Genomic DNA, 19,926 nt, shown 5'->3' on the forward strand with positions numbered 1-19,926 from the left:
CCTACCCCTTAAAAAACTCAGCTTGAGGACTACTTGGGGTCCCAGTCACAGCTCCCAAGTCTGGGCTGCGTCCCTGGCCCGTTAGCGATCCACTTCCCCAATAAATTCATCTTTCTGCATGAGACTCTGGTGGGATGTGAAATCGCCTCCCCCAGACCCCGTAACACCCTATGTCTGCAATTTTTAAAGTGCAGTAAAAATCACATAGACAACCATTTTTGAGTCAAAGGTTAGTCTCATCTTACAGGAAGATAAAGAGTCAGTTAACAGATAAGATTCTTTTGCTTGTGATCACAGTAAAAAAATACATTTTCAAAAAAGATATTGAAAAATAAAAATCAAAAAAGAAAAAAACAATCACAAATAAAAATAATATATATCAGGTTGTACTTATACTGTTCTACACATAAATAAAACTTCTTAAAGCAATGCCTCTGCTATTTCATGAATTCTTTGCATACTATATAACTGAGAATGTAACATGTTCTGGGAATGCTTATAAATATACTCTCTAAGAACCATTGGAGTCATGATAGACACAAAAATAAGGACTTGTCATTGTCACAGCAACACAAAATTTACTTCTGCAGAAGGGTGCACCATGAGCCAAAAATCTGGCAAGCAACTTCACAGAGCAGGCAGGCTACCGGCTATTTTTCCCTAACACTGCAGGCCCTGCTCCTTTGCTCAAATTAGCTGAGCTAAGGTTCAACAATCTTCTTGTGATTGGTTTGAATGGGATAAAATGCATTTACATGAGGTGACTGAAGAAAGGTGAATGCTACACAAGTAGTCTCAAAATGTGCCCGCACCCTCTGCTATTTCTTGAACAATCTGAGTTGTGTCTTAACTTTACCTTGAAAATAAACCAGTTTAAGAGGGAAAAAAAACCCCTTACATTCCAAAATCATTCCTTATCCCAAAGCAGTTCTTGTTTTCCTTAATAAAAGCCTAGCCACCAAGCCAAAGCAGGAACTTTTAAGCACCACACTTTGATAGAAAAGACAGTTTTTTTCTTATGTAACTGTAACCCTATGTAACTTACCTGTCAAAACTTATACAATAGGGCTGGGAAGTTGGCTCAGTGGTAGAGCGCTTGCCTTGCATGCCTGAGGCCCTGGGTTCGATTCCTCAGCACCACATAAGCAAAAAGAAAAAAGCTGGAAGTGGCGCTGTGACTCAAGTGGTAGAGCGCTAGCCTTGAGCTGAAGAGCTGAGGGACAGTGCTCAGGCCCAGAGTTCAGGCCCCATAACCGGACCAAAAAAAAAAACCTTATACAATAATTTCAACTGTCGGCCCACGTGTGTTTACATAATTACTTTCATTGTTTAAACATTTTCTAAACAAAGAGTTTCTGTGGAGTTTTAACCCGTTTAACAAAATAACATGTAATCTTACCATTAGTGTTCAAGAACAGCTAATTTACACCAAAAAGATGGAAAATTCTTACTGGAATTTTAGCAAAAATTTTTGTCTAAGTGAGTGGATGGGATTGAAAACAATGTGTGCCTCAGTTCAAAAGGCAGCCAGAAGCTGAGGGTATGACTCACTGGTACAGCACTTGCCTAGTATATGAGTCCCTAGGTTTCATTGCCTAGTACCACAAAACTCCAAAGCCATTTGGATCTGGCATCTATTTGAGGTATAGAAGTGGAATAAGGATACTGGGTCTAACTCGTGCCAACTTGGCCACATGGTGGATGACAGGGCATTGGCACCATCTTGTCTTCATGGTAGAGGCAGGAAGTCCCACCCTCAGGTGATGGACATACCTGAATTCCTAAAGGCAGGGGCAGGAACTTGGATGATAGGTTACTGGACCTGTCAGTTCTGTGCCTTGTGACCCTGCACCTTGTCCCTGCCCCTATTTAGGCCAGGACCATCTCAAATGCCTTTACAGCATGCCTCGTGTCTCCTGGCTCTCCTCTAGCCACCATGGTATCCCACTTCAGCTCTCCTTTGGAGTTGATCTGGTGTGTTGGCATTGTTTTTCTGCTCTTTGTTTCTGGAGTTGATCTGGTGTGTTGGTATTGTTTTTCTGCTCTTTGTTTCTGGAGTTGATCTGGTGTGTTGGCATTGTTTTTCTGCTCTTTGTTTCTGGAGTTGATCTGGTGTGTTGGCATTGTTTTTCTGCTCTTTGTTTCTGGAGTTGATCTGGTGTGTTGGCATTGTTTTTCTGCTCTTTGTTTCTGGAGTTGATCTGGTGTGTTGGCATTGTTTTTCTGCTCTTTGTTTCTGGAGTTGATCTGGTGTGTTGGCATTGTTTTTCTGCTCTTTGTTTCTGGAGTTGATCTGGTGTGTTGGCATTGTTTTTCTGCTCTTTGTTTCCTCTCCTACTCTCAGGGCTCTAAAAGTTTTCTAGCAGTGTTAAGTGTATTCAAGGGACTGCAGGTCTTTGGGACAGGAGTCCTCCTGCAGTCTGTGGCTTTCTAATAAGGACTCCCAATTTGACTTCTCAAGATGTGTCTTCTCTGTTTCTCCCCACTGAGTTCCCATACAACACAAGAAAGAACTGTTTTTCTACTTACCACACTGCCAATATTTGTGTGTGTGTGTGTGTGTGTGTGTGTGTGTGTGTGTGTGTGTGTGTGTGTGCCGTGTTTCCACACCAGCTATTTCTCCAGTCTCTAGACCCCAGTTGGGCATCCCACAATTTCACTCTGACCTCTTAAGTTAAGGGCTGGGTCCAAGTCTACTCCTCAGTTTAGGGATTTCTTTGGAGCTTTCATCCTATAGACACGGCTGGTTATTAACTCCATGTCTAGCCCTTCTCTCACTCTATGGGGGTGGGGATTGGGTTTGAAAGCCCCGAGCTTGGAATCCCAGCAATGCTTGGGGCTACTGGGGCTGGAAGAGGCAGAAAGGAGCCTCCTCTAGAGACTTTGGAGGAGGCCCAGGCCCAGGCAGCAGCTTCAATTTGGACTGTGATACAGATGTACATTCCACAACAGTACTGATAAACTTCTGTTGCCTTAAGCTACCTAGGTCTTGATGTTTTGCCATGTTAGCAAATTAATACAGTGATTTTAAACATTTTCCTTATCTTTATAAATCAGTTTTAATTGGTTTGAGAATCTTCCCCTTCTCAAACCAATTAGGAGATAAGTCTGACTGAAGCCCCCTGTACAACAAATCAATGTTAATAAACAATGTAGGAAAAAAATTAAATCGATCTTATACGGTTAAACGTTTTATCATTTTATATTTCTATGTCTGTGTATTTCACAACATCAAGTAATAATTTATGAACCGACATGTATAAGTGTGCAAGTTCAAAAGGAATTTTGTTTTGAATAAAAAATATTGGCACACAGTTAAAATTGTATTTGAAACTGGGCGTGAGTGCTCTGCTATAATCCCAGCATTTGAGAGGCAAAGGAAGAAGAATTGGGAATTCAAAGCCAGTGTTGCCTACACAGTGACGCTCTGCCTCAAAACTAGAAATATTTGAGTGTGTGTTGTAAATCAGTCTTTAAGTTCTTCGTAGGAAGAATCTGAAGCCTAGCGCAATGAGCCTCCTCATTTGTCTCTGGCAGGCACAAGGACTGTGCTCATCTAGGATTTCCTTAATCCAATTTCAGAATTTGAATTTATCTGGGTCATGGAATCAGACAAAGCCAATCCAAGTTGCTAAGTTATTTTTGGTGGCCTTGTTTCACTGTGTTGTCTCTGCCAGGAGTTTCCTGGTACCCTAGCCCAGATTTCCTGCTTTGTCCTCTACCCCAGAGCAGAGCACCTCCCTGCTCAGCGTCTCCTTCCTGCATAACAGAGCCTTAATCTCTGGCTCCCATCTCTACATTTCTTTTTTTCTTTTGTCGGCCGTGGGGCTTGAACTCTGGGCCTGGGCGCTGTCCCTCAGCTCTTCAGCTCAAGGCGAGCGCTCTACCACTTGAGCTACAGCGCCACTTCCGGTTTTCTGGTGGTTTATTGGAGATGGGAGTCTCACGGTCTCTCCTGCCCGGGCTGGCTTTGAACCGCGATCCTCAGATCTCAGCCTTCTGAGTAGCTAGGATTACAGGCGTGAGCCACCAGCGCCCGGCCCATCTCTACATTTCTATCTTCTCCCCTAACCTTGATCCAGTTGTTCTTAATTTTCTTATTGGCTGTTGGGTATCAGTAGATTTTTTCTAAGTTTTGATTTTTTTAAAATGATTTCAGCCTAATGAAGCTGTGGCTGAAGTGGTAGGTGCCAGACTTGAGTAAAAAAAAATCTCAGGGACAGAACTTAGGCTCTGAGTTCAAAACGCAGTGCTGGCACACAAACAAAACATACGTTCAGCCAGAGGATTGGATCAATTTATACAAACACTGGTGGCTTATGTCTGTAATCCCAGGAACTCAAGAGGTTGAGGTCTGAGGATGGAGGTTTAAAGACATCCTGGGCAGGAAATGGCTCTTCTCTCCAATTAACTACCCAAAAAAGCCAGAAGTGGAGCTGTGGCTTACTTGGTAGAGCTAGAGTTGAGCTAAAAAGGTCAGGGACAGCAACCAGATCTTGAGTACAAGCCTGAGGACTGGCTCACGTGCACGTGCATGCACACACATACACACAGGTACACACACAGCATTTAATCAAAATTTAGAGGACTATGTAGTAATCTCTCAAATAATCTCCAGTCTTCCTTATTCCCAATCCACTGCACTTTGCTTCCACATCAGTACTTTAAACTTTTTCTTCACCTATTTATTTATAATTATTTTGGAGCTGCAAATCTAACCCAGGACCTTGCTGATGAGAGATTGTTCTTTCATGGAGCTGCATTCCCAGCTCTATTTTTGATTGCCACATAATCCTACATATTTATGGGGTAGCTGTGAGGTTTTGATACCGAAGTACATTCACAGAGATAAAATCGAGGTAATTAACATATCAATCACCTTACATGTTTATCGATCCTTTGTGATAGAACACTTAATATCTTTGTCAACTATTTTTAAGTATATAACACCGTACTGTTGGGTAGAGTTCCCTCTGCTTTGAGGACACTGTAGATCTTGTAGATCTTGTACCTACCAAATCATAGTCCCTGGTTTTTCTTCTCCTATATTCTAAATTTTAGTATGTCCTCTTCCATTTGGTTTACAATATCCAGTCTAGGCCCTCAGTATGTATCTCTAGCCCCTAGACGTATCAAAAGAAAGCCTCCCACCCCGACCTGAAGTACACTCTGCCCCTCAAAAAGAAAATAGAACTCTTCCCAGGGCTCCCACTGGTTTCTTTCTTTCTTCCTTCCTTCATTCTTTCCTTCCTTCCTTCCTTTCTTGTCGGTCCTGGGGCTTGAACTCTGGGCCTGGGTGCTGTCCTCCAGCTCTTCAGCTTAAGGCGAGCACTCTACCACTTGAGCACCAGTTCTGCTTTTCTGCTTATGTGGTGCTGAGGAATTGAACCCAGGGCCTCATGCATGCAAGGCAAGCAACCTTCCCAGCCCTCCCGCTGCTTTCTAGGGCTCGATCCCCATTCCCGCTCTCTGCCCCTACCTGAACACTGCCCTGCCTACTCACGGTCTTTAGTGATCAGCTGTGCCCATGGAGTACCTCCTGTCTCTGTATAAGGATGCCCCTGAAAAAGGACAGGCACCATTTCTGCCTTTCCCATGAGGGAGGTGGACTTGTCAGCCCCCCTCCCCGCCCCCACAACACACCCCTTTGATGTATGTAACTGTATCCATGTGGTCATCTGGGATGGACACTTTCATTAGTGCCATGACTTGAATCTAGGCTCCTCCAGTGATTTTGCATTTCTTCCCTGGGAATTCAAGCTGCCTCAGGCCCACCCAGAGGACCTCCAAGGTAACTTTCTCCTGACCCAGCCCATTTTGTACATCCACCAGTGACTGATTTGCCCTCCTTCTCGGGCAAGTGACTATGTTCCCCATCTAGGGGCTTAGGGTCCATTTACCATACTGCTTTACGGGGAGAAAAATCTTGGCGCCAACTTCCTAGCCCTACCCCTTGGTCCAAGCCACCAGACCAGAACAGGCCAAGGGACCCAGGAATTGTGGGTATCAATCCCTGTTGCTGCCTGCTCCCTCCATGCTAGCAGACTAGCGTGCCTTGGGGGATGCCCTTGGAAGCTTTAGCTTCAGTTCCATTGGTTTCTCATTATGGGAGGGGCACAGTCTGTAAAATTCCTCAGAGCCAGGGCAGGAAATCTATGAGACTCTTATCTCCAGTTAACCACCAGAAAACCAGATGTGGCACTGTGGCTCAAATGGTAGAGCACTAGCCTTGAGCTGAAGAGCTCAGAGATAGCTCCCAGGCCCAGAGTTCAAGCCCCATCACCAACCAAAAGAATAAAGAAAGAATAAAAATTAAAAAATTAAAATTCCTCAGGATACAACCTAAAACTGCTCAAGATTGAGCTCGATCTTCAACTTCATAAACTTACGTAGTCAAATTGTGCCCCATTATTCACTGGAAAATAACTCCATACACTGGACCCCAATATTTTACAGAACTTACATAATTTGCTAGAGCTAAGGGAAAAGGTTATCTATGTACAGGCTCCTCCCTCTCTTCTCTACCTCTCTTTTTTCTCTCTCTCTCTCTACCTCTCTGTGCCCTTGAAAAATTGAGATGCAGGTGGGGTTCTGGTGATTCCTCCTCTAGATTCTCTCTCAAGCCTAGCCATCCTGGCTTAAAATTCTCTTAGCTAAGATTAACTTTTTTCTTTGTCTTGTGACTTCTCTCTCCTTTTCCCACCCCCAAAATCCCATAATGGGAGCAGTTAGATAACATTCCTAAAACCAGTCCTTTTCTTTCCTGAGCCTATTTCACTTCAGAATCTGGATCCTTAATCTCTCCCTTAAGCCAAAATCCTCTAGGAGAACGCTGTAGGCCCCCTAGAGAAACCCCTCCCTCAATTATCTCTACAGGTCCTGGAGATTAACACCAGCCTAGGAAGAGACTAAGGCCACATGGTGGGTTTTTTCTAAAATCTCCACTCTTCCACCATGCTTACTCATCTTCATTCCTCAAAGGTTTATTTATATGCTTAGGTATATCATTACCAAGTTGTTTTAAAGATTTTCTGTCAATTTTTTTTTTAGCAATGTTTGTTTAAGCATGGAGATTCTGTTAAATTCTGCTTGTTGTTGGCTGAATCTTAAGTTTCGTCTTGTATTTTGTTTGATATTGCCTGTTTTTCTAGCATTGACCATATGGTCAATAATAGAGAATTGGGTTTAACAGTCTCCATTTTGGCAATGTGGTAGATGATAGGAAATTTCCAAAAACTCTTGGAGGTGGAGTTTGCCACCCCGCTGCCCCCCAGGTATTGGGCACACCTGAATCCCTAGAGGCAGGGCCGGGATGTGACCAATAGGTTACTGGACCTTGCCAGACCTATACCATGAGCTCAGGAGATTCTTTGAACTTAAGCCCCCTGTAACCTGACCATGTCTTTGTTTAGGCTCCAAGCAGCTCAGTCACCAGTTTGCACCATGCTTCATGTTTTCTGGCATTTCAGGTCACCATGATGTGCTTCTTTAGCTCTCCATTAGAATTGATCTGGTTTGTTGAGATAGTTTTTCTGCTCTTTCTTTACCATCCACCTGTTTCTTAACAGTATTAAGTGTATTTGAGGAAAATATTCAAGTCAATTATTCAAAGGTCCATTTGTATGCTAATGTGTCTTGCTAACAAACATGCTTACACATATTCTGTTCCTGGCTAGCTAAGTCTTGGTAATCTGTGAAAAAAAATTTTTTGATGGCAAAAGTGTTTTTGCTTTTTTCGAACTGCCCACATGGTTCTATCATATTGGGTGAAATAATCCCATTTAACACTGGAATTCCAGAGAACTTACACAGACAATTTTCTTTTAAAAACAAACAAACAAACCTTAAAGTGCACCTTAAAACTTTTGTGCACAAGTGTGTATGTAAACATGTTCAAAGTAATCTCATTATAACATGTAAAAACTGTCATCAGGGGCTGGGAAGGTGGCTCAGTGGTAGAGTGCTTGCCTTGAATGCATGAGTCCTTGGGTTCAATTCCTCAGCACCACATAAGCAGAAAAAGCCAGATGTGGGGCTATGGCTCAAGTGGTAGAGTACTAGCCTTGATCTGAAGAGCTGAGGGACAGTGCTGAGGCCCAGAGTTCAGGCCCCACGACCGACAAAAAGAACTATCATAATAGTATAAAATTATTTGTTAATATCGACTACAGTTGTAACTAATGTAACCCTTGTGTTAAGAGAGTTAATTATCAAGTGGGCTAACTATTAAAAGAAACAATCTTTATCAATAAGAACTGCAATGTGAGCCTAAAGTCTAACAAACTGCTCTTCCTCTACAGCCTAACTGTGGGTGGAGTCCCAGTTAATTGCCTTGAGGCAGTTCTAAAGTAACGAACCCCACAGGCCAAAGGAAATAAGAGGGCAGTTTTAAACTCAAACCACAAAGAGGTTATCAGATTTGGATAAAAACAAATGTGTCTAAGTGTTATGATACTATATTAAAAATGTTATTTGAGTTCAAAAGTTCTGTTTAGAAAGCCTTGTAAAAGGAACAAAAAAGTGGTTTCTTCTGGATAAAAAAGGATTTGGAAAGTAAAAATTGTCTTACAAACCCTAAAAGATTTGAGTACATAGCAGATGATATGAGTATATCTTAAAAGAAAGCTTATGAGTAAAGTTGGTATGTAGTTACGTTGGCTGTATTTAAATAAGGTCAAGATTAATACAAGGATATAAAACTAGCTTGTAAGCTGGGAACCAGTGGCTCACGCCTATAATCCTAGCTACTCAGAAGGCTGAGATCTGAGGATCATGGTTCAAAGCCAGCTTGGGCAGGAAAGTCTATTAAACCACTAGAAGACCAGAAGTGGTGCTGTGGCTCAAGTAGTAGAGCACTCACCTTGAGGTAAAGATCTCAGGGACAGCACCCAGGTCCAGAATTCAAGCCCCAGGACTGACAAAACAAAACAAAACAAAAAACAGCATGTCATCCTTTATGTCCATCTATAGTATTAAGTTTGCCAAGTTTTTAATATATGTTTTCCAAGTATGTAAGCCACCTTGGATACAGAGCTGACAATGGTTCATTTCAATCCTCAGTAGTATCCTAAAGTGCTATATTCAGTTAAGAAATTGCTATTTTAAAACTCTCATCATGTCTATTGAGTTTTGTCATTAGAAATTTTACCCTATGCAGAATTTAGCCAGACCCACAGAAGAGTAACTCTGACAAATAATTGTTCAATTCTTAACAAATTACAGGTAAGCTCTGCTCACTATTTCTATTGGTTCCTTTGTTGCTTTAATTGGAAATAAAAAGGGTTTTGTTTCAAAGACTCATTTGATCTGAGGATTACAGTTCAAAGCCAACCTAGGCAGAAAAATCTCTCTGAGACTCCATCTTCCAGTTAATCAGTAAAGAGCGAGGCTGGAAGCATGGCTTAAGAGATTCTTTCTTGCCGGGCACTGGTGGCTCATGCCTGTAATCCTACCTACTCAGGAGTCTGAGATCTGAGGATGCAGTTCAAAGCCAACCCAGGCAGGAAAGTCTGTGAGACTCATCTCCAATTAACCTCTAGAAAATGGGAAGTGATGCTGTGGCTCAAATGGTAGAGCACTCACCTTGAGCTGAAGAGCTGAGGACAGCACCCAGGCCCAGAGTTCAAGCCCCATGACTGACCAAAAAAAAAAGAAAAACAGAGACTCTTTCTTATCTCTAATTAACCAGCCAAATACTGGAACTGATACTATAGCTTAAGGTGGTAGAGCCCTAGCCTTGAGCAGAAGTGCTCAGGGACAGTGCCTAGGCCTTGAGTTCAAACTCCATGACTGACAAAAGAGATGCCCACTGGGACAAGCATCCCAGCAACAAGCACCTAGACCCCCAGAACAAGGCCAGTCCTGGAACCAGGGAGAGGAGGAGTAAGAGGAGAAGATGTCACATCCTAAATGGAGTCACTTTATATTCACCCTTTCAAAATTAATCAGAGGGCTGGGAAGGTGGCTCAGTGGTAGAGTGCTTGCCTTGCATGCATGAGGCCCTGGGTTCGATTCCTTAGCACCACATAAGCAGAAAAAAAAAAGCCGGAAGTGACACTGTGGCTCAAGTGATAGAGCGCTAGCCTTGAGGTAAAGAGCTGAGGAACAGTGCCCAGGCCCAGAGTTCAGGCCCACGACCGGACCCAAAAAAAAAAATTAATTAGAGCTGAGAGATCAAGAGAAATAGTTAATAAGCTTGCCCATCTAATGTCCATATCTGTCTACCTTCTAACTGGACAGTACCTTACAATCTTGCCTTTGTTACCTGCTATTTGTATTTATAGTAAGTCTTAGACTCAGGACAGTTAGCCTTGGCAGCTCCCTGGGTCTCCCATACATACTCTATAATCCAGACTTCTATCAAGGTCTCCTATTGGGCCCTGAACCACTCCAATCCAGCCCTAGTCGATGACTAGTTATTCTATGCTCTCCCCTATCCAGTTACTAAAAACCCTAGACACTCCCTTCTTGCCCCCAGTCCAGTTACAAGGAAATTCTTCCTTCCCTGTGATGGGCAACAACTGGGGTTATGCTTCAAATAGAACTTTTTTGGCTTGAGGCCAAGGTATGTTCCCCTGTGTCATTCATGTTAACTGGTCCTGTCGCCTTGTCAGCTTTTTGCCTGATCTCACCTTTTCAAAAGTTTCTCTTTAACAGGATAATAGCCCTTACTCAGAACACCACCTGGGAAACCCATCAAGGCCATCCTATTATGACAGGCAACCAGAGGCCTCACTTACACTGCCCTATATAGTGCAGACATGGACCCTGAAGACCCCAGCTCCAGTGACTCCTCAATGCTCCCATGTCATCAGGGAGTAGCCAGAAAAGATCATGGCATCCATTGGCTCTGATACCTTTAAATATTTCTGCTACCTCCTCCTCAGGCTCATGTAATCCTAAGATAAAGCTAGAAAAGTTTTACTTTCCCCTTCGAGATATAGGGAATGAGTTACCATGCGATATCTCCAAGACAGAGAAGGCATCTCTATTTCTTTCCTGTGCTCAACCAAGGTTTTGGTTAAATCAGTTATCATGGCCCCCATTGGAATGCTGTTTGGGTATAGATCCTCCTTATCATTTTGTTTGGGACCTAACACCCTCCTCATACATTGTGGTAACCCTCATTCCCAGTACATGCTGTAAACTTTCACTAAATTTCAGGTGTTAGTCAATAAAGACCTCCTTAGGATCCTGAACTGACAGAAGCAAGCCTTCTTCCTTCCTCTTTTGGAGGAATAAGCCTGGTAACTATGGTAGCCTCTATAAGAATAGTGATACAGGAGGCCTGTATCACTCAATGACTTCCAACAACCAGACATGAAGTGCTACAAGTTAATGCTGAGGAGAACACAGTGGCCTCTAACCTGCTGCAGACTCAGCCAAACTCTTTGGCAGATGTGGCCCTCCAAAACTGAAGGGCCCTAGATTTGTTAATGGCTGAATCTGCCTTTTCTTGGGAAAAGAATGTTGCTACTGTATTAACATGACTGGCAGAGTAAAACAAAGCACAAAAGCTATAAGAAGATACTTGCTAGCCTAAAAACACAGTTGTCAATCTCAGGTCTTTGATCCCTTCTGAGAATCAATCACTCCCTGGCTTTTGCCTTTCTTGGGTCTACTGGTAGCCATATTTTGCCTTTTACTAATTGTGTTTTGCATTTTAGATACTTACAAAATATTCTCACAGAAAAGATGAGGACCTTTACCTATCAAACTATCAAACAAGTACTTCTTGGATAGTACCTGGTCAAGCAACAATTTAGAACACTCTATTGAGTGCTCGGGAAGAAACTACCTACTCCCAAGCTATTCCTACACCCAGCCTGGTACCTCTTAAAAAACAAAGGGGGGGGGGCTGGGAAGGTGGCTCAGTGGTAGGGCGCTTGCCTTGCATGCCTGAGGCCCTGGGTTCGATTCCTCAGCACCACATAAGCAACAAGAAAAAAGCCGGAAGTAGTGCTGTGGCTCAAGTGGTAGAGCGCTTGCCTTGAGCTGAAGAGCTGAGGGACAGCGCCCAGGCCCAGAGTTCAGGCCCCACGACCGGACCCCAAAAAAAAAAAAATAAATAAAAACAAAGGGGGGGAATGTTAGGATATCCACTTCCATTTGGGGCTTTACAGTCTTCATCCTAGGCCCTCAGCATGTATTTCTAGCCCCCCCCCCCCCCCCCCCCCCCGCTGCATTAGTTGAAAGCCCTCCATCCAGACCTGAACTCTACCCTGCCCCTCACAAAGAAAAGAGAACTCTCCCCAAGGCTCCTGGTTTCTCAAGTATTGGTTTGCATTCCCACTCTCTGCCAAGACTTAAAATCCACCCTTCCTACAGCTGTCTTCAGTGACCAGCTGTGCAAGAGGTAGAGTACTTCCCGTCTCTAGTCTTATAAGTGTAAAGGATGCTCCTGAAAAAGGACAGGCTCTATTTCTCCCTCTCTCATGAGGGAGTTGGCCTTGTCAGCCCTGGCTGACAATAAAACCCTTTGCTGTACGTAACCATGTCCATATGGTCTTCTGGGATGGGTGCTTTCATTAAAGAGTACCTTTTTTAGATTCTATATGCAAGTGAGGTCAGACATTGTTTACTTTTCTGTTTCTGGCTATTTCTTTTAACACAAAAGTTTCCAGACACATTGGTATTGCTATCAATCCTAGGATTTCCTTCTTTTATAAGGCCCAATAATACTTCAGTGTGTGTATATGTCACATTATTTATTCCTTAATCTGTTGATCGAACTGTAGAAAATTTCCATATCTTGACTTTTGTTTTGTATTACAAAAACACAAGTTTAGGTGTCTCTTCCATGCACTAATTTCAAACCCTTGGAAATATATCCAAAAGTAGGATTACTGAATCATATGGTTATGTTCACTTTTTTGAGGAACCACTCTGCTTATTTTTCCTGATCAATTATCTCAGTTGTTATTTTGTGGCAGGGTCTCACTCTGTAGCCCAAACTGGCCTCCGACTCACTTGTAACTCAGTCTGGAGGATCTCCTCTTTCCTCAGCCTCCTCAGGGCTGGGATTATAGGCATATATTGCTATACCTAGCCCAGATAAGTTGTTTCCTTGCTTTCAAAAAAAAAACAAACCTCACTCACTGACTCACTGTGGCCACTTAACTACGTCAAAGTCGTGAAGTTGAACTTTTCCCCTAATCACTTTCCTATGTTTTTCAGGATCAGTGTTGACCAATAGGGGTAGGTTGGATGATATGCAAGAGGTAGTAATGAAGCAGCTGACAGTTCAAAACAACAATAACAATATTTATATAACAGCTGGTGTGGGCTACCAGGCACATTTTATGATCTCTAGCCAGCTCTCTTAATTGGTGTGTGAAAGCATTCAGTTTATCATTCCTCCAGGAACCAGAATAAACAGTATTATTATCCCAATTTCTCCTCCATCAGCAACTTTGGAATGGTGCCTCTTATGGGACAGGGTTTTTAAAAGTAAAATGATCTGGATTTAGATGGTTGTCCTCCTAAGAAGGCCATGTAAGACACAGACATAAAGGAAGAAAAATGCAATTTGAGGGCACAGGTGGCACAGACCAAGGACCAAACAGCATATCAAACCACCACTGGAAGCTGGGAGGGCTTTTCCTTCAGAGCCTTCAACAAGGCCATGCCCCTGTCAGCACCCTGATTTGGGACTTCTAACTTATGGAGCCATAAGGAAATGTATCTCAGTTGTTTTAAGCTACCAACTTCCTGGTACTCTGTTACAGCAGCCTTAGGAAATGGATATACTGGAGTTTCTGTGAATCTTTCCCATCAGCAGGGGATAAGAGTTGGAGATGTGGAGAGGTAGACATGGGTTTCATTTAGACTTTTCAGGATATAGCTTTCTTTAGTCTTAGGTTACTCCTCCATGTGTTATAAATATGCTCTCCAAGAACCACTGGAGTCATAGTGACAGACAACTGTCATTGTCTTAGCAACACAAAATCTACTTCCACAGAAGGGTGGGACATCAGCCAAACATCTGGCAAGCAAGCACACAGAGCAGGCAGTCTGCTCCCCTATTTATCCCTAACACAGCAGGCCCTTCCCTTTTGCTCAGATTGGTTGAGCTCAGGTTCACAATTTGCTTATGCCTGGCTAGTTTGAATAGGGTAAATGCATTACATAAGGTTTAATAAGTTTAATTTCAAAATGCACCTGCATCCTCTGCTATTTCTTAAACAGTCTGAGGCTTGTCTTAATTCCATTTTGAAAAGAAACCAGTTTAAGATAAAACCTTACATTTCAAAACCCCCTTTTAAGCAACACATTTTGATAGAAAAGGCTTTTTCTCATATCTGTCCAACATTCCTTCCCAATTGCTGGCTTGACATCTTTAGCTCAACACAGAAGCAACAAAAATGAAAAACAAAAACAACACTCTGGCTAAGTGCCAGACGGCTCACACCTGTAAACCCGGCTACTCAGCAGGCTGAGATCTGAGGATTGTGGTTCAAAGCAACGCAGGGCATAAAAGTCTCCATGAGACTCTTTTCTCCAATTAACCACTCAAATGGCAGAGCACTGTCCTTGAGCATAAAGAGGCTCAGGAATAGTGCCTAGGCCATGAGTTCAAGTCCCACAACTGACAAAAAATACTCAAGCCTCCCTCTGCTTCTTTTTTAGATAGGGTCTTATTATAAGGCCCAGGTTGGCCTTAAATTCATCTTCCTCCTATTTCAGCCTCCCAGGTGCTGGAATTGCACGGATATGCCAACACACATGGTGAGACTTTATTCTTGAAAATATTCATTAAATTTATCCTTGGAAAAATGATCTTTGAAAATATAGTTATAAAGAGGTGTTGTATTATATAGCTTCACATCACCACAACAAAATACCTAAGGCAACAATTAAGTTGTAAAAGTAGGTTTACTTAGGTCACATTTTGAAGACTGAAAGACATGGAGGCTGTATTGGCTCAGTTGTAACGAGACAGAAAAATGTGGCCCTATATGGTAGAGTGTGAAGGTGTAGTCACATCTAGACCTAAAGGTGGGAGAAAGGGATGAAGGGAGAAAGAAGGAGAGGGAAGGGGAAAGGAAAGAAGGAGAGAACTAGGGTTTTATGATCCTTATGAGGGGATGTCTTCAATGACCTAAAGACCTCTCCTAACACCTAAGCTCAAAATCTCTATCAACTACCAATAGTACCATAATGAAGAACCGTTCTTTAAACATAGGCCTTTTGTGAGGACAGTCAAGATCCAAATGATAGCATGTATGTGGCCGCATAGTTTAGCAGAAAAGATGATGGACTTTCAAGAGTTAGGTGATTTTGTTTCCTGAGTGTGTGATTTTGCCCAGTTACAATATCCTTCATCCTTAATTACTTCAAACACCACCAGCATTCAGCAGTAGTTCAATTTTATATTTTTGAGGATCTCCATATTGTTTTCCATATGGCTATATGTACATTTTTAACAACTGTGTAAAGATTCCCTTTCCTCCACATCTGCGAGTTTTTTTGTTTTTTTTTTGGTGCTGGCTTTGGAGCTTGAACCTGGGGACTGAGCGTTTTTGTTCAAGGCTAGCTCTCTGTCACTTGAGCCACAATTTCACTTTCCGCTTTTTTTTTGGCAGTTAAAGATAAGAATTTCATAGACTTGGGCTCAGTGGGAGAGTGCTTGACTTGCACGCATGAGGCCCTGGGTTCGATTCCTCAGCACACATAAGCAGAAAAAGCCGGAAGTGGTGCTGTGGCTCAAAGGCCTTGAGCTGAAGAGCTGAGGGACAGCACCCAAGCCCAGAGTTCAGGCCCCACGATCCACACACACACACACACACACACACACACACACACACACACACACACACTACTCATAGACTTTTCTGCTTGGATTGGCTTTGAACCATGATCCTCAGCCTCCAGAGCAGTTCGGATAACAAATGTGAGTCACCAGTGTCTGGCCACATCCATGTCTTTTAGTGACTACTGTTTTTGCATCAGTGCTCTGTATCTAACACTCAGCTAATTCAGATGGGGGTGTGATTTTCTTTCCAAACATGTTTATATCTCTTTTCCACTAATTTTCTCAATGACTGCTCTAATCCAACCCACCGTCTTTAGATTACCATAAAGGTTTCAGACTTAGTCACTCTGAAATGTTTCTAACAAGTAACCAAGTGGTTTTGCTGATCTAGAGAGTGATCTCCAAGAACCACAGCTTTGGAGTTCATAGCTACACTCTTGAAGGGGCCCTTTAAGACTGAACTGCTTGAGGTTCAGATTGATTCAGTATGGGGATGAGATCTGGCCATTTATAACTTTTACATCTCCCTAGGTGGTTTACAATATGTACCAAGGATTGAGAAATACTGCCAAGGCTTAGAGAAAGAGCCATGTTCATGCTTACTCCCTGTGGCTTTTGCACAAGTTGTCCTTATTAACTAGTGTGCTCTTCTGTGTTGCTCCCAATCCATACAGTCTTGTCTTCATCACACCGTCCCTACTTCTTTTCATTATGGGAATTTGCAGTTGCTGAAATTTTCCTATTGATGTATATTGTCTGTGTCTTCCAACTACATTCTACACATCTAGAGCATAGGCACCTTCTTTGTCTCATCCACTGCTTTATCCTCAGCATCTAGAACAGTGCTTAGTATGGGCAAGTATTCAATATATGTGAATAAAAGATAAAAGCCTTAACTACTTCAGTTCAATACATTTTAATAAAATGTGTTCTATTGTACAGCAGAGTTGAATCATCCATGGAAAAAATCATATATTGAGGCCTGGGAAGGTGGCTCAGTGGTAGAGTGCTTGCCTTGTATGCATGAGGCCTGGGTTCGATTCCTCAGCACCATATAAGCAGAAAAAGCAGGAAGTGGCGCTGTGACTCAAGTGGTAGAGCGCTAGCCTTGAGCTGAAGGGCTGAGGGACAGTGCCCAGGCCCAGAGTTCAGGCCCTACCACCGACAAAAAAATAAAATAAAATAAAAATCATATATTGATATTTTCCTAAATGTCTTAATCACACTTGTTCATTTTTCTAAAAACAGGAACTCAACATTAATTCTTCTGTAAATAATTATCACGTAATGTTTGCAATGTTGTTTACAATGTGGGTTGCTGTCTTATGGAACACAACTCCTACAGGGTAGGGTGGCTGGGAATGAGTATAATGTATTTACTAAATCAAGGGATTGCTTATTATTAGTTTTTAACAAGAAGACAAGGAATAATAATGTTAACACGCTCTCCAAGAACCACTGGAGTCACAATGTTAGACATGAAAATAAAGAATTGTCTTAGCAAGACAAAATTTACTTATGTAGAAAGGTGTGCTATTGTGGGGTCCGAGAATAAGTCCACCAACACGGGCGTATAGTTTGAAGTTTATTGAGGTGTTATGGAAGCTGACCAGCCAGGGACACGGTGTAGACTAGGGAGCTAGCACTGTGACTCCAAGCATGGACACAAGCTAGGCTTATGAAGGCAAAAACCGCAAGCAGGTACTGTAGTAGGAAGACCCCTACTCAGGCAGGAAAGCCCACCTATTTGTCTGGAGTGACAGAGCCCAATGCAACAAAGTTGTTAATAAGGAAGCAACTTTATTGAGAAGGTTCCTACACTGACTGGCTAGGGTTGCAGCACAGGCTCGGGAGCTGAGAGTGTGACCCCCAGTGCCCATGTACTTTGGTTTTTAAAGGCAAAATCCATGAGGTGGAGCCTGGTCACACACCCAAAAGATTGCAGTCATACAAGACCACACGCAGGTGGCCAATGAGGTTACAGTTTGTCAAACAATGGCTGTTTAAAGCAGCCTATCACTTTTGGTTTAAATGACTCACAAATTCAACCGGTAAGGCGGAGCTTACGGTAAGCATACACAAAGGAGGAGTTTAGTGGAGTTTACCATAAGCACGTGAAAAAGGTAGAGGTAACCTTGTGATGAGCCAGATTACAACCTATCTGTTTTGTCGATGATCAAGATGGATTAGGTTGTTCAGGGGAGGGGGACCTAGAGGCTTTCGTTCCATTCTATGAACTGGGCTGGTCGGAGCCAAGGTCAAGTTAATTTTGCTTAAAGGTTTTTTTTTTTTTTTTTTCTTCTAAAATCCCCAAAACAAAGGCAAAGTCTGGAAAGAAGCTGTACCAGCTCAAGTCTACTCTCATGGCCTACTTCAGGTACAAGCTGTAAAGTTCCAGTATTATGATAATATCAACGTTTTTGAAACAGGGGACTTTTACAATGGCAGTTACCTGTTATTGCATTCCTCAGTTCCTGGAAAGCGGTTAAATTCCTGACTCAGTTTCCCAGTAAGAGGTTATAGCATTCCTCAGTTCCTGGTAAGAGGTTTAATTCCTGACTCAGTTTCCTTGCTTGGTCTAGGGCTTTTTTTTTTTTTTTTAAATCCTAAGAGACCCTTACACTATCAGCCAGAAATGTGGCAAGCAAGCACACAGAGTAGGCAGACTGCTCCCCTATTTATCCCTAATATATCAGGCCTGGCCCCTCTGCTCAAGTTGGCTGAATTCAGGTTCACAATCTAGTCTCCACTGGCTAGTATGAATGAATAAGGTATGATGTATTTACATAAATTGACCATTAAAAGACTTTGGAATAAGATTAACAATATACAAGTATTCTCAAAAACATATTCACACCCTCAAGAAATATTTTGAACAGTCTGAGGTGTGTCTTAATTCCATCTTGCAAAAAAAAAAAAAAGCCATTTTAAGACAAAACCTTAAAAATCCTTCCTGATCCCAAAGCAGTTTCTCTTTTCCTTAACAAGAGTCAAGTCACCATGCCAAAGCAGGAACTTTTAAGCAATACACTTTGACAGAAAAAAGCGTTTTCCTCACAGTAATTTACAGACAAGTAGAACGGTTTTGCAGGGAGCAACAATCACAGCGAAGTGTGAATGCTCCCGATTTCCTGCTAAAACAGGGATAAAATTATCTTCTGGGGGCATGTCTTTCACGAATGAATGTAATCTGGCAAAACTGGGGAGATTTAATTCCAAGTAGAGGTAAATTACTTGAGATTACTAAAATACCTTGTTACAAAAAAGCCTGCTCAAGCCAGAGAGACAAGCTTCAGCTGTGGGTCACATGTCACTTGGTTTCAAGGAATCAGTTAAATAAAACGTTCAACTCAGGTTAGGTGAAATAAGGACACAGCAGATGTCCTTAAGTCTTACACCAGTTATTTCTGAACTATATTACCTGTAAAACCACAGAACACATAATGGTTCTGGATAAAAGGAGACTCCCTGTCCCCGATCCTTCTCTACCTGGTATTAGATACTTCCTCAAAAGTCCCCAGTATCCAACCTTCGCCCCTGGCAATAGGACTCCTTTCAAGTGCAACCAGTTTTTCAGGCAGCCACCTCCCTTTTCCTCTCTCTGTGTATTAAAACCGTCTTTGTTCTGGAGCAATAGTTGGAATCCCACTGGCGACTAGGCCTAGTGCAAGAAAGAAGAGCTAAACTGACAGAGTTTGAAACAACAAAATCCAGCCTGCCCTCCACACGCAGAAAGACCAAAGGCACAGGGGTACGCCAAGGAGCCTACAGCAGAGCCCAGGCGCGGCGGTGCACCCTGGGAATTGTAGTCTTTGTGGATGCAGTGTCTTCGGTTTCCACCACGCTCCACACTACATTTCCCAGACATCCGCGCGCCGCGGCGGAGACGCGCGGAGGGGGCGCTTGGTGATGAGCTGCTGCGGGGGTGGGGGCCTGGGGCGCAGAGTCGCTGCGGTCGCTACCGGGGGGACGTTGACGTCTGGCGTCTCCGGAGGGGCCGAGTGGTCCCCGGGCGAGTGGCTCCGAGTGGCCACTGCGTGTCCCCCGTGTTCTTCGCTCTCTCCATTGACGTGCGGCGTCCGCCATGGAAGCTCCTCCGGCCACCGCCGGGGTGTCGGGGCACCGCGATGCCGGCTCTCCGGAGCGATGAGGGGCTAGAGGGGCGCCCCGCG

The sequence above is a fragment of the Dipodomys spectabilis genome, unplaced genomic scaffold (genome assembly GCF_019054845.1).
Source record: "Dipodomys spectabilis isolate Male_0828 unplaced genomic scaffold, ASM1905484v1 ptg000045l, whole genome shotgun sequence".
Taxonomy (NCBI): domain Eukaryota; kingdom Metazoa; phylum Chordata; class Mammalia; order Rodentia; family Heteromyidae; genus Dipodomys; species Dipodomys spectabilis.